General features: G+C 48.0%; 1 protein-coding gene across 1 annotated transcript in view; it reads left to right on the forward strand.

Moving 5' to 3' along the window:
- Positions 1 to 14,031, forward strand: part of PRKCA (protein kinase C alpha) — a 386,027-nt gene that overhangs the window by 304,901 nt on the left and 67,095 nt on the right. The window lies entirely within an intron of this gene.

Below are 14,031 nucleotides of genomic sequence, written 5' to 3' on the forward strand. Positions count from 1 at the left end.
TGGCATTAACTCGGGAGGTGGTTTGGGTGTAATTAAGCTCTCGGGCCGGCATCATGGGGCATTAACTCGGGAGGTGGTTTGGGTGTAATTAAGCTCTCGGGCCGGCATCATGATTTCTGCTCCAGATCTGGAGAAGAGGCCGGCTCTCTGTCTCCTTCCCATCGAGGGTCGGTGTTTGCCTTCCGTCCCAGATTCCTCTGTCTTCTTTCTCCCTCCGCCTCTGCCCTCCCCACCTCCCTCGTGGTCTTTGCTCTGTCCATGCTTGTCTCTGCTCACCAGACTCTTTTCTCCCAAGCACTTGCCCTATGGTCCAGATCACCGTTTTTCATTTTTTTCTGCTTCTCTAATCACCTGCATTTTGGCTGCTTGAGGGATGGATACGGTAGCCATCACGGTCGGTGTAACCGGTTAGTTCTTTTGGAATCTTTCTCTTCCTTGGGTGAATTAGGATTCACTGGAATTCCCATCCCCTAAGGAAACAGGTGTACACACACACACACACGCACGTGCACAGAGATACTGAACTGTGGCTGAAATGTCGACACTAATGAGATTCCAGTGGTTTTGTTTTTCCTCTCTCTCTGTTGTTGCCCTCTCCGAAATGAAGGTTTGTCCCAAAGAAACATACAGATCATATCAAGATGGAATGAATTCTTAAGGCTGTAAAACATAAAAACTTTCAAAGTGCCCTTTGGCAGGCTGATACTTGGTGGAGGTGGATGTTGATGGCAAATGCTTAAGGTCAGGGCTGTGAGCCTGGGTGCCCCGGGGAGCATAAATGAGTCACAGATAATGTAAGTAAATGGCAGCAAGCAGCAGGCCTCAGGACTGGTGACAGCAGGGTGGGGACCGGGGGCCGCCACTGCTCCTTGGTGCCAGTTGGTTATTGCCGTGCCCAGAGGAGGGTCCTGTGCCGCCAGATCTCCTGGTTCTTCGAGAGAAGCCAAAAGCCAATTTTTTTTTTTAGTCTGACATCTCCCGACTCCCTTTAATATTGGCAGCTAATTAAAACTCAGAGCTTGGTATAAGACAAATACTCTATTGCTGTAGACACAGGTAAATTTCAGCCAGTAGAAATCAGCTGGCAATCTCTGTTCCTAAAAAAAAAAAGAGAGAGAGAGACAGGAAAAAAATGCATTTATGTATAAAGTGAAGTTCTTTCCAAAGGGGCCTGGTAGTATTTAGGGCATTCAAGTGCAAAGATGCGTTAAGGCCTGGGGTACCTTCCAGTGTCGACATCCGATATCCAGCAAGGCTATCTCTCTCCTGATTTTTTCCATCACTTCCTCCCTTGTCTATGCCCACCTCCCCCTCAAAGCTCAGGACAGGAGCCCCACCCCTGACATCACACCACTTCTGTGAAGGATGACCCTTTCCAGAGCGTTTTGGGACCTCACGTTCCAGCACTACTCCCATGTCCCAGGCGGGAGAGATTGCCTAGAAGCTAAACAGAGTCTCGGTGAATTTCCTGCCCTAGTTGTAGGTCATTAGCAAAAACCAGCGGGTCAGGAACTGCTGGTATAGAACCCAGTTGAGGGAGGGTCTGCACTGGGGCATCACAATGGAGGCCACTCCTGGACATGTCTGAGACTTTGCTTTGCTGATGGGGAAATATTGACCCACTTTTTGTGCCTCATCTCCATGGCTTCCTGGTGAGTAACCTTCCTGTTTTTCTGGGCAGTGAGTCTAGCTTTTGTAAAGGTCAGAGCTCCAAATTTAAAAAAAAAAAAAAAAAAAAGGCAGGGGGAAGGGGTGGTGCGTAGGGGGCTAGGTCAGAGGGCTTGAGGCCAGAATTGCATTTCTCTCTAGAGGCTTGTTAGAGGCCTCGTGTGTGGTGCTCCCTCCTGGCCATGTACTTTGGATGGAGTTCTACCAGCCCAAGGGCAAGTGCAGCGAGGGCCATGAGCCTCTGCTGTCCGGCTTCCGGTTTCTGTGCTCAGAGCACCTGCCTGGACTACATCCCGGCTTTTGCTTTAAACCTTGTGCAGATCCTTCGATTTTACTGGAATTGCAGTGGTTCATTTCCTTAGCGTTGCAGGAGACCAAGCCCCTTGATGGTGGGGTCAAGGAGATGCTGAGAATTTTCCCACAGCTGTCGTGTTGTATTTGAAAGGGAACATTCAGATCTGATTTCAGGCAGGAATTAACCACGGATCAGTGTTCTGTTGAGGTCTGTAAACGTGAAACTTTTCATTCTTCTCCAGCGTCCAAGTGTCGGGAAGCAGTGTGCCTGGGCACAAAGACTTGTGTCCACTTTTGAGCAGTTCTGGGTCATAGCCAGCCTTCCCAAACGGGGTGCCGCCTGGCACCAGGGTGCAATTTGGAGACGTTTCTCCAACACCCACCCTATTCCCTCCCTCTCCGTCCCCGGCCATGGTATGACTGCTTCCCAGTGTCTGCAGACTTGCCTCTCTGTCCACATCTCTCCATATACTTGCCGTCCTGACTGACCTTCCATCATCCAAGTTTTTTTCTCCCCCACCTGCTCTTCCAGAAGGACTTTCCCGCCCTCTGGTAACAGTATGATTCAGCTGAAATTTTTAATTTAAAGTTCCGTGGTGACTCATGTCTGGATGAAATACAGCATGATGACTAGTCCTTTTAGGAACAGGCATTACTCAGGGTGTCGTATGCCAGCTAGAGTCTATAGGATTTTTCTCTCTGTGTCCAGCCCTGGTTTCTAGAAAGAGTTAAAAGTGAGGTTGTGATTTTCGAATAGAAAGTCACTCAATCTGATGGAAGAAAAATCCAAACAAATGAGCATTGACAGCTATGCCTCCGCGTTAGCATTTGTCTTAATAACATGGGGGAAAAAATTTCAAATATATCATTTGATTCTAGAACCCGGCAAACAGAATGATCAGTGAGTAAAGCTCTTAGGAGGCAAAGAAATCCCAAGATGGTTGGAAATGACCTAACTCCCTAATGCATTGTCCCCCTTGAGCAGTTTATCTGCCTAAAAGACAAAACAAATCAGAACCTTGAACTCCGTGTTCGTGGACAGTGTGTCCGTTCCCCATTCATCTTCAAGTAAAGCACACACAGTTCCTGATTCACAAACATAGCTCATGTATTTGTTCATTTGTCCAATACTAAAGCTCCGGCAATGAATAGAGCAAACAGCTTCCTCCTGTCCATGGAGCTCCTGTCTGTACCTTTGGACCCTGCTTCAGATCTTTTTGGGAACGAGGCAGGAGGCTTCTTGAGAAATAAGCTTTTTTCTAACCCCTGTGCTAGTCAGTGATTTCCCTAGGACATCCCCTCACAATTGAGAAGATTCTGGATTCCTGTTCCTTCCTCCTACTTCTGGGCCCCTGTCCTCTGTGATGAGGCTCATGGCCAGCGCTAGAGAGACACGTGGCCCAGAGAATGGTTGGTTAGCCCTTGCCCAGCACGCTTTCTGTAAAGCGTCGCATAATAAATAGTTTAGGCTTTGCAGGCCTCTAGGTTCCTGTCACAACCACTCAGCTATACCTTTGTGCCATCAAAGCAGCCACAGACAAGGTGTAAGCAAAGGGACACAGTTGTGTGCTAGTAAAACATTATTGTAAAAACAGGTGACAGACCAGATTTGGCCCATAAGCGATGGTTTAGCCCCTGGTTCAGCCCACGGACTGTATGCAGCGTCAGATCCTGGTTCTGCCGCGTATCAACCACGTGGCTTCCCGGGGGCATGTCCTTCACTGTTAATAGGAATAATAATAGTATTTACTTAATGGTGTTGTGGGTTTTTTTTTTAAGACTTTATTTATTTGACAGGAAGAGAGAGAGGTCACAAGTAGACAGAGAGGCAGGCAGAGAGAGAGGAGGAAGCAGGTGCCCTGCTAAGGAGAGAGCCCAATGCAGGGCTCGATCCCAGAACCCTGAGACCATGACCTGAGCCAAAGGCAGAGGCTTAACCCACTGAGCCACCCAGGCGCCCCTTATTGGTGTTGTTTTAAAGAGGAAATTAGGTTGTTGTTAGAAATTTCCTGAAAACAGACTTTCATACAAGTGTTTTATCATCATCCTCAACATGGTCCATTGCAGAAACTGGGTCATAGAGAGCACTTTTTTTTTATTAAAACTTCTGGAGCTTTCTGGGGAAAACATTTTTTTTTTTTAATGTTGAAATCATGTTCTAAATGGTAGACTGGTTCTGTGTCCTGTAGTCCAGCCACACCATGAAATAGAAGGGTATTGATGAAACCCGATCACCATTTATAACATTGTTTTATGGGGAAATAGATCTCCATGTACGTTTAGATGGGTTTCTGGAACACAGCGTGTAGGTGGATTGGGAACTTGGTGTAACTGGCAGTGGGTCAGGCCGTCTCTGGGTGAAGCAAGGTTTCAGGGGGATAAAGGGGTCTCAGCCTGAAGAGACCGTCCACACTAACATTTCTCAGCACGGTTGTTTGGCAGAAGGTCCTGAGCAAAGACTTCAAAGTGAGCCCGTCCATGAACCACACCGAGAACGATCCCATGTAGGACCCTAAGTGTAGCATCAGCTTCTAGTACGTCCTGTTCACCCCAAAAATGGCGCCCTTGGTTTGCTGGTGATGGCGCTCCCAGGAAACTCCCAACATTTCTGTCGGTGTCTTGACGCCCTTTGGATCTTTCACCAAATCTGGGATTTGAATCCTTCCCCTCTTGAACTTTGCCCAGGGAGTTACGCCTGGCATTCAACTGGCCAGTTAGAAGAAAAGCATCTTCTGAGCACATCTTTTCCTCATTGACAACCATTCCAGGAGACCTTCTGGTCATTATCTGTCTCCATGGTTTTTCGTGAGCTTGAGCGTCTCTGTGTTGTGTTACATCGGTCTGGTTGATTCTTCCCCTGAGCCACTTGGACCACCCCCAGAGCTGGGAATGTGCTAGAATCAAGAACAAGGGAGGGCCGCCTGGGTGACTCAGTCAGTGAAACGTCTGCCTTCAGCTCAGGTCAGGATCCCCGGGCCCTGGTGTTATTGGATCCCGGGGTTCTTGTCTCACAGAGTTGAAGGATGAATCTCGCAGACACAAAAGGGAAAGTGATGTGAAAGTTTATTAAGTGAAGGTGAGAGCAGAAAGGACAGAAGCGGCTCCCTGGAGTGAGAGGGGTCCCGAATGGGTTGCCCCCGAGGACTTCTAGGGGCTGTCTCCTATGGAGAACTCCCTGGGAAGCTTGTGGCCTTGAGATTCATGTGCCGACTTGATTTGAGCACCGACTACTGATAACACCCTTAATGACTTGAGGTCTGGTCATTTTCCATGATACACTGTAGCCACCGAAGAAAATTAGTCCCCAGCATTCAGAACCACGTGGCTTGTGTTCTTATCTCTTGTTCACTCTGGCTTAGGGCTTCTGCCTCGGAGGAGTAGTCCCAGAGCCCAGCCAGGGGCCCCCCATCTCTCCCTGTCTATACCTTAACCCTTTCCTTCCTCCCTGGGATCGAGCCCCACATCGGGCTCCCTGCTCAGAGGGGCATCTGCTTCTCCCTCTCCCTCTGCTTGTGCTCACTCGCTCTCTCTGTCACATAAATAAAATTCTTTTTAAAATAAATAAGAACAAGGGAGAAGGTTTAGGGGAGAAGAAAAAGAGAGGCCCATTGTGAGACCACTATCTCCTTTGGAGTCAGCCACTTCCTGCCAGGGTCCTATTCCCCCCAACCCGGTCACACACCTCCTCACTGCTCTCCTCTTCCTCTCAGAGGCAGTGCCTTTCTCCTAAGGCTTGGCCCCTCTCCCTTGGAGCGATTTCTTTCTAACCAACACCTTCTGCCCCAATCCTCCCCATAGAGAAATGGAACAATAGGGCTGATGACCCGAGCCCCGGACCAGGTTCCTCGGGCCCACCACACCCGAGCACAGGCTCAGGAGTCCAGGAAAACCACCAGCCACCTGCCTCTTCACACGTCACATTTCAGGAGTCAAAACAGTCAAACCCGAATTCTCTCCTTGTGCTCCGGTATCACAGACCCTGTCTCTGATTTGTGCTGTGATGACTTCTAGCTACAAATGGAGTTTCAGTGAACTCCTCCCTACCCCTGGGGCTGCTGGTCTCCTGCACATGTTGTTTGCCGTTACTGAAGATGCTGCTGTAAAAAAAGCCAAGCAGCTTTCCTTAAAGGAGGCCACGCCATTGTCTTCTGCGGGAGGGTCGAGGCTTTTCGTTGTCTCCGTCATCTGTTTTAGAGAATTAAAGTAGAGCAGAGTGAGAAGCTAAAAGCACCTGAGTCTTTTTTCTGTCCTAGCCTGCCACAGGTGCTCTACTCCTGGGTAAATTAACATCTAACATTAAAAAAAAAAAAAAAAAAAAAAAAGTTAAGAGGCAAAATAGACACATTTGTAGCAGAATTAAGATCGCTAAGAGGCAGTGCGCTTTGGGCTTTGTCTGCATGGACTATTTCTGTTGTCAGAAAATCATGGAAAGCAACGTCCCATTAGAGAGCTGGCAGGTGACATCCTAGACAGCTCTCCGGAGTGCCAGGATGCAAGAGAACAAGATGAACGCTTTTCAATAGTGGTGTTGCTTGTGAGCTCTACAGAGAACTCAGAGAAGCTTGTGATCGAGTGTAAAGGGTGGCAGCTGCTCTTAGGGCAAGGGCCTGACGGCCACTTCCCACCCCCCCCTTCCCGGGAGCGGGCAGTGTGCTGCTGATGGGGACAAAGAGGAGGAGAGCAGGGAGCACAGTGAGGGACCGCGAAGCTCCAGGGGGTTTCTTGCTGAGCACTCTGACCCCTGCATTTGAGGGGTGGTTCTGCATCCTGGCGCGAACCCCAGCCCCAGGGGTCCTGCCGCTGGGGCTCAGACCCTGGCTTGTCCACGTCCCAGGTCCATGAACTTGGGCACATTCCTCCATGTTCCATCATGATAGTTTAGAAAGAGGACACAAGTGGAAATAGTCGTGGTTTCCCCTCCTGAATATTCCCCTTACTTGCAGTAACCTTGCATCAGATGCTTAAATTCTCTGATCTTTCATTTGGCCTTTCTTTGTGAATTGGGGATAATGGTAGTGTCTGCTGCAGAGCAGTGCTGTGGGGATTAAAGGAGCTCATTCGTGTAAGTTGCCTAGCCTAGCCCCTGGCATATAGTAAGTGCTCAATAAAGCTTAGCCAGGACTGTTGGGGTTTTGGGGGGTTTGGGGGTTTTGGTTGTTTTGTTTATTTGTTGCTTTCATCATAGCTGATTATATAATATGGGCTTACTCAGATTTGGTTTAGATTGACACTTATGAAAATTTAGAAACTCTGACCCTACACCTCTATGTGCAAAGAGGTGCTGCAGAGAGGCATGAGCATCTGAGAACGCTGCTTGGAGAAGTTCGGACAGGGAATCATTCCCGAGAACAGACCAGTAGATTGATGGTCCCAACACTCACCACGTTCTAGAGCCTGCAGTTAAAACTTCAGTTCTCTCTCATACGTTCAGCGGCAGGCTCCCCGACCCGGCTCTGCTTCGGCTCAGTTTCCCATACAGGCAACATTTCAGGGTAGTTTGAACCCGTATCAGGCTCTCTGCTCATCGGGGAGCCTGCTTCCTCCTCTCTCTCCACCTGCCTCTCTGCCTACTTGTGATCTCTGTCAAATAAATAAATAAAATCTTAAGAAAAAAAGAAATGCAAAACCAGTGACTTTCTAATATATTTTTCCTGGGCTTATACATCATCTGTATCCAAGAGAACTGGATTTTAGGAAGTGGCTTCTCTCGGGATTCTGAGCATGTTGCTGGACCCAGATAAGGGTGTGTGCGTGTGTGTGTGTGTGTGTGTGTGTGTGTGTGTGTGTGTATTTTTGGCATGACCAAGTAACTATTAGAAGGATGTAACAAAGCTAGGACAATATTTGAGTTACTTAATAATTTAATAATACAAATTTCTTACAGTCGTCCCAGAAGTCCCAGTGAAAAGTATTGAGAATGTCTGGTTAGTTGGAAAGCTGTGAGCAGAGGGTCAGAGCTCTCACCCAGCCCTCTGTTTTAGACACAAAGTTGCTTTACCTCAGGGACTAGACTAAATATATTACCTAAGGGCTGTGAACTCATGAGCTACATTAGTTTACACAGATATTTTGGAAACAAAAGGACACTAACTTTCCATGGCTCAGATGTTCGATTTGAAAGACTTTTTTGAAAAGATTCTACAGAATGTCCCTTGGCCAGACCCTGAGGCAGGATTAGCCGTGGCTTCCATGAGGTCTGTGTCCTCCCGGTTTTGCATTTGTGACCGTTCAGAACCATAGCAGGGTCTATAGCGAAAGGAGCCAAAATGAAATTGACGCACGTGTTCCATGAGAATGAGCTGCTTTGTGGGGCTCATGATTGAGGTCCAGAAACTACTAGAAAGAAGCAGCACCCTGGAGACTGCAGATTTCCTGAAGAACACACATGCATCTACTTTTATTTATTCCGGGGAAACATTTTGAGATGATCCCTATTACTGATTAACAAATTAATGGGATCCACTTACTATTAAAGTATTTAAGTCAACATTGATGAGACTCCGTTGCTAGGTTATGTGAAGAAAGAGCTAGCAAACATTTTCCTGTTTACTGTTGCTGAAATTGGATTTTCCAGAAGCCCTCCATTGTCTTTGAAGACTTTATCTAATTCAGAGTGTTCTTCTCTGGATGAGAAAAAAGAAAATAGTTCACTGGAGACCCTCAGATAAATTGTAGCTATTTGTTGATCTGATCAGGCCTGCTACTGTTACTATGGAAACCTGAGTACTTTCCAGTGACCTTTTGGACCCAAAACACAAAATCTATGTGCCCCAATATAGATTCTGCTTTTTTTTTTTTTTTTAATTTATTCATTCTGGTCCCTAAATGGCTTAATTAATTACTTTCTGAACTGTGTGCTATTAAGCAGGGTGGGGGGGAGTCTATAAAATGCACATCAGCTGAAGGATATTTTATTCTTTGTATTTCAGCTCTGTCTTAGAAGCAAACTCTTAAGCCGAAACAGGACAAAGTTCAATGTTTGAAATCATTGTCACACATTCATTAGATCCTTGTCAGCAGAGTTTAGCACCACCACTCAACGGAGCAGGCTCAAAGAAAGCTTCCCAAAAGCAACTGCACATTATTTCTGATTAGTCCGCAAGGGAGGGTGAATGCATTTATAGCCTAGCATTGGCAGCATGTTTTCAGCTTAATTTCTCTTATGGAAATGACTTTGGTGGGAAACCAGAAAAAGATTGTACATTCTAGTTATCTGTTCCATCCTAATGGACTCCTGAATTGACATAAAAAGCCTTGTGTTTGGAGCTGTGGGCGGCAGGGCAGGGGTGGGGGTGGCTTATGGGTGGATGTTGCTGGTTCGATAGACAGGGCAAGCCTACAGTAAATGTTAAAAGCAGCCATCCGTGTGCACCCAAGGCCTGGTAGTACAGGGAGTTCGCAGGTCAGGAGTTGGAAGGAAGGAAGAGCCAGTGTCCCTTGCAACAAACAGAGATACGGTACCTAAGCACCGACACTGGTCCCTATGGTTCTAGCCCAAGCACCAAAAAAGAAGTCAAAACCCCTTAAAACAGAAAAGCCTAGAATAAGTATAACACCCCACCCCCCCCAACATAATGCTGTTTGCTGTTTTCACAAGGAACATGTCCTACAAATAATTAGAATTGGGGATCTAGGGACGTCATTCCCAAGGATTCTGAACTCCCTGAGTAGCCTGGGGAAAAAAAAAAAAAAAAAGTGACCACTTGTGTTTCAGATCTTGCAACTAACTCCGGGTATGACACATGGACCAGCAGCCAGAACATCATCTGGGAGCCTATCAGAAATGCAGGGCGCACCTGCATGGCTCGTCAGTTAAGCACCTGACTTTTGATCTCCGCTTAGGTTTTGATCTCGGGGTCGTGAGCTCAAGCCCCACTTTGGGCTCCACACCAGGCATGGAGTCTGCTTATAAAATGCAGATTCTCAGATCCCATTCTAGATTTGTACTGAAGTCAGAATCTGCATTTTCACAAGATGCCCAAGGGGATCCTGTCCCCTTTAAAGTTTGAGAAACGCTGATGGGGAGGGTGTGACCTGTCGAATAATGGGTGAACAAACTTGTGTCCTGCCGTGGTTGTGGAGGTGATGACAGACTCCGTGACACCCAGTATTCAAGTCCAGTGGCACAGGAACGGACCCCCAGCCACCTGCTTTCATGCAGCTCCTGAGCTAAGAATGGTTTGAATATTTTCAGTGATTTTTTTAAGGGTAGTATTCACGACACTTGAAAATTAGATGAACTTCATCCTTGAGCATCTAAAGACTTTACTAACACAACCACGCTTGTCCATTTATTGTCAGTGGCTGCTTTCCAGCCACAAAAGCAGAGCTGCGTCCCTGGAATAGAGGCTCTGTGGCCTCCAAAGCCTAAAATATGTGCTGTCTGGTCCTTCTCAGAGGAAGTTGATAATGTAGTAGTAGCATATCCGAAGGGGGGGGGGGGGCGAGGTGCAAAATTACTGCGGTGGAGAGAAAACAAAAGCACAGAAGGGCCTTACTTGAGCTGGTTTGTAGCAGGACCCAGACCTCCTGTCTCTTCTCAGTCCTGCTCCCTGTGATGCCATGTCCCCATCCCCCTCGCACACACACCATGCTTTGGCACACACCTTAGCACTTGCATTCCCTTGCAGAGACCCCCCACTTCCCCTCTGTGTCAAGCTTTCCAAAGCCTCCCCATTCGAACATGCTTCTCAAGCCTTTTAAACGGGTCTGAGATTTCCTTGTGCAGACCAAGACGGCTCACCTGCTGCACACACCTGTTGGATTTGCCACCTTCGTGTGTCCACAGTGCAAACGGCCAGCCCTGCACTGGAGGCCTCAGATCTTAAACATCAGGCCCCGTTCAGCTTTCCTCGATAGCCCGGGGGAGGGTGTCTGAGCCTGTGTGTCTAGGAAGCTGATGGAGGCCTTCCGGGGAGAGGCCATTCTGCAGCCCAGAGTGTCTCCCTCCTTCACACCTAAATTCCTTTAGCCTCGGGCAACACTCCAGGTGCAAGGAATATGGTCACGTCCAGAGATGGACCAGCTCCTTTCCCATACTTTGAGTGGCTCCAGGAACAAGTAGTTTGGGAAATTTCTGACTGGTGAATGGCGTGTCTTAAGAACATTACCGAGTAGGAACAGGGGATGTGACATGTTTTACTTTGGCTCCGCTCTATGCGTCATATTCCTGACCCTCACAGTAAAGGAGCAGCCGAACTTTCTTTCCAGCCTGAACCCAGTAAACAGAATGAGCAGGTGTCCAACTTGGGCCGCAGGTCAGTTCCTTGTCCAAGTACCCGTATCTCCAGTTCTTGAGACTCCAGTCGAGCCTCACTGCTGAGAAGACTGTGGCTCTCGTGACGTGACGTGGCGTTAACGTGAGGCCGAAGTGGACTCAGGAACTCAAAATGGCAGCTCCCGATGTGAGAGGCGCAGGAGCCGATGGCTGGGGTGTTCGTGGGTGTTTTATTTTGGTTTTATTGATGGATTTTTGTTTTTCATGGATCAGGTCTCTGACTTTTAAGACCATTGTCCTAGTGGGCGAGGCATCGTGGCTCTCCCTGCCTCATCAAGCCAACCAGGTGGAGTCAGAGAGGGCCCGTGCCCAAGACTCCAATGAGCTCCGTGTCTCTTGTGTTCATTATGGAAAACAGGATAGTTAACACTGAGGCAGCTCTCAGACATTCACCGTCTTGCCTCTGTGCCTCTGCACAGAGGAGCTTTACTTCCTCATCTCCCGGCCGACATCGAAGTGTGAGGGTCAACCTGTGTTCCCTCGGAGTGCTCACGGATGTGGGGAAGGAGAGGGTCTGTGGGAGTCTGGCTGATTCCCTCCATTAACCTTTCCTTGATTTTTTTTTTTTAAGATTTTATTTATTCAAGAGACAGAGAGATCACAAGCGGGCAGAGAGGCGCACGGAGAGAGAGGTGGAAGCAGGTTCCCCGCCGAGCAGAGAGCCTGATGCGGGGCTCAATCCCAGGACCCTGTGATCATGACCTGAGCCAAAGGCAGATGCTTAACCAAACTGAGTCACCCAGGCGCCCCTGACTTTTTTTTTTTCCCCCAAAAAAGGATTTGGGTTTATTTGCCATGTCCAAGCATGAAATGGCTTAGGGGTCTTCTAGGTCCATTCGAGTCCGAGAGCCCAGTGGTTGGGGGAAGGCTGGGAAACTGCCCATATGGAAGTGTCCGTCAGAGGATTTTGTAAGTAGGCTCTGTAGAAGGTGGCCTATTGCAGATGGAAGTGGGAAGTGGGACCTTCTGAAGCCATACCATGTAATTTTCAGGGCATCTCAGCCAACCTCAAGTCCTCTCTCCCGAGAGGTATTAAGGCAAAAGATTGGGCAGCTCTATCCGAAAGGCACAGGAGAAATGTTAACTAAATTTCCTCTAAAGTTCTTGGAAACAGCACCAACATTTCAATAAGGATGCTATTTCGTTGCTATTGTTAGTTGCCTTTAATCTTGATGTGGATTAAGATCTCTGGCCTAAAATAGACCTTTGGGGATTAGAATAAAATGGCCTATTTTGAGAACAATTATAAATAGACTCCTGATTACAGATTTAAAGGACCATAATTAGGAGATGTAACCAAGGCTCATCTATCCGTACCTGTTCAAAGAGATGTAAAATTCATTATTTGACCAGCTTCCTATTTTAGTAGACAAACCCTTCCAAGCACACAATACAATCTGTTTGTCTCTGAGCTCCTCTCCATTAAGGCTCGGGGATATGGTGACCTTTTCAGGCAGGGAAGGTGGGGTTTGGAAAACCAGCCTTTTCCTCAAATTTTGTCCCCCACACTCATACTCTGTATGAACTGGCGGGACTCATCTTATGACTCCTGGTACAAAGTTTTCTGTTAAGATGGTTTCAATTTATTCTTCTCATGTTAGCTCTTTCGAAAGTAAAGTTACCCAGTCAGGAGGGTTTTTTAGGGGGGCGGGGGGGTTGTTTGTTTGTTTTTTAGACAGAAGTTGAAATATCAAAAGAAATTGGCCAAACCTGGTCACCTAGTGTTCAGGCAACCAGAACACGGTTAACAAGCCGCCCAGTCTATGTTTTACCAGTGGTCTTTGGCTCTTCAAGATTCCAAAGAGTCTTCTGAATGATCAAGGAAAAAATTAATTTTGTTACGGGTAGTTTTCGTGGTAAGTGGGTTTTGTTCTCTTCTGACTTACTGAGGAGTGGCGACCTCCGTGTGTAAAGCTTGCGGGGAGCTAGCTGTGTGCTACCTCAGACACCGACGAACCAGGGGCACCATTACTCCACCATCTGGATCGGCCCTAAGCAAAGGAAGCATCTTGATGGTCATGGGGCTGTGTGATGGGATGTCACGTGTGACCACATCAGAGCCACAAGAAAGAGTGAGAAGGGCCGTGGCTCTGTGTGGTCTGACACGAGTCTGCTCGTTCTGCACACAACAAGAAAGGGTCCATTCCCCCCCCACCAACAGGACCAAGTCAGACCTGCCTCTCTCGAGCCTCCAGGCAGTGCCTGCCTTCTCTCTTGGAGCCTCCCGCGGCCTCCTGGGCTGCCCCTCCCCGTGCCTTCTGTCTGCACTGGAAATGAAACCTCTGCTGTGTTGTTCTCGAGTTGTACTCTTCTGCTCGTGGTGCTTTTTGTTCTCCTGTGTCTGTAGCTTCCTCCCGACTAACCTCGCAGTTTTCCCCTTTCTCCTGTCTCTTGCAGGGATGTCATGTCCGCTTCTTAAAGGTAGTTCTTCCTCCACTCTGTCCTCTTCCACCTTCCCTGCCACAAAAACGTTTTTGTGGCTGCCAAGCCTGAGTAAACCCCCCCCCGCCCAGCCATGCTCTCCGCTCTTAAGGATGCACTGTGTGTTCTGGTGGCTTGAACCTTCCGCCTACGCGTGTCCCTGTCAGCACGCTCCCCTCCAAATGGCCACGACCCTCCAGTGAGGGGGAAAACGCTCCTTACGTGTCACCCGGAGAGCATACCCGTCCTCCCCGTCTCCAGATTAAGTCCATTTAAGATTATATGAACTAGGAAGTAATTGAAATCTCCGATCAGTGATTCAGGATAAGTTCAAGTCTGTTTTTAAAGCATCCAACGAACAGAAAGAGTGC

The sequence above is a fragment of the Mustela nigripes genome, chromosome 16 (genome assembly GCF_022355385.1).
Source record: "Mustela nigripes isolate SB6536 chromosome 16, MUSNIG.SB6536, whole genome shotgun sequence".
In the NCBI taxonomy this organism is placed as follows: domain Eukaryota; kingdom Metazoa; phylum Chordata; class Mammalia; order Carnivora; family Mustelidae; genus Mustela; species Mustela nigripes.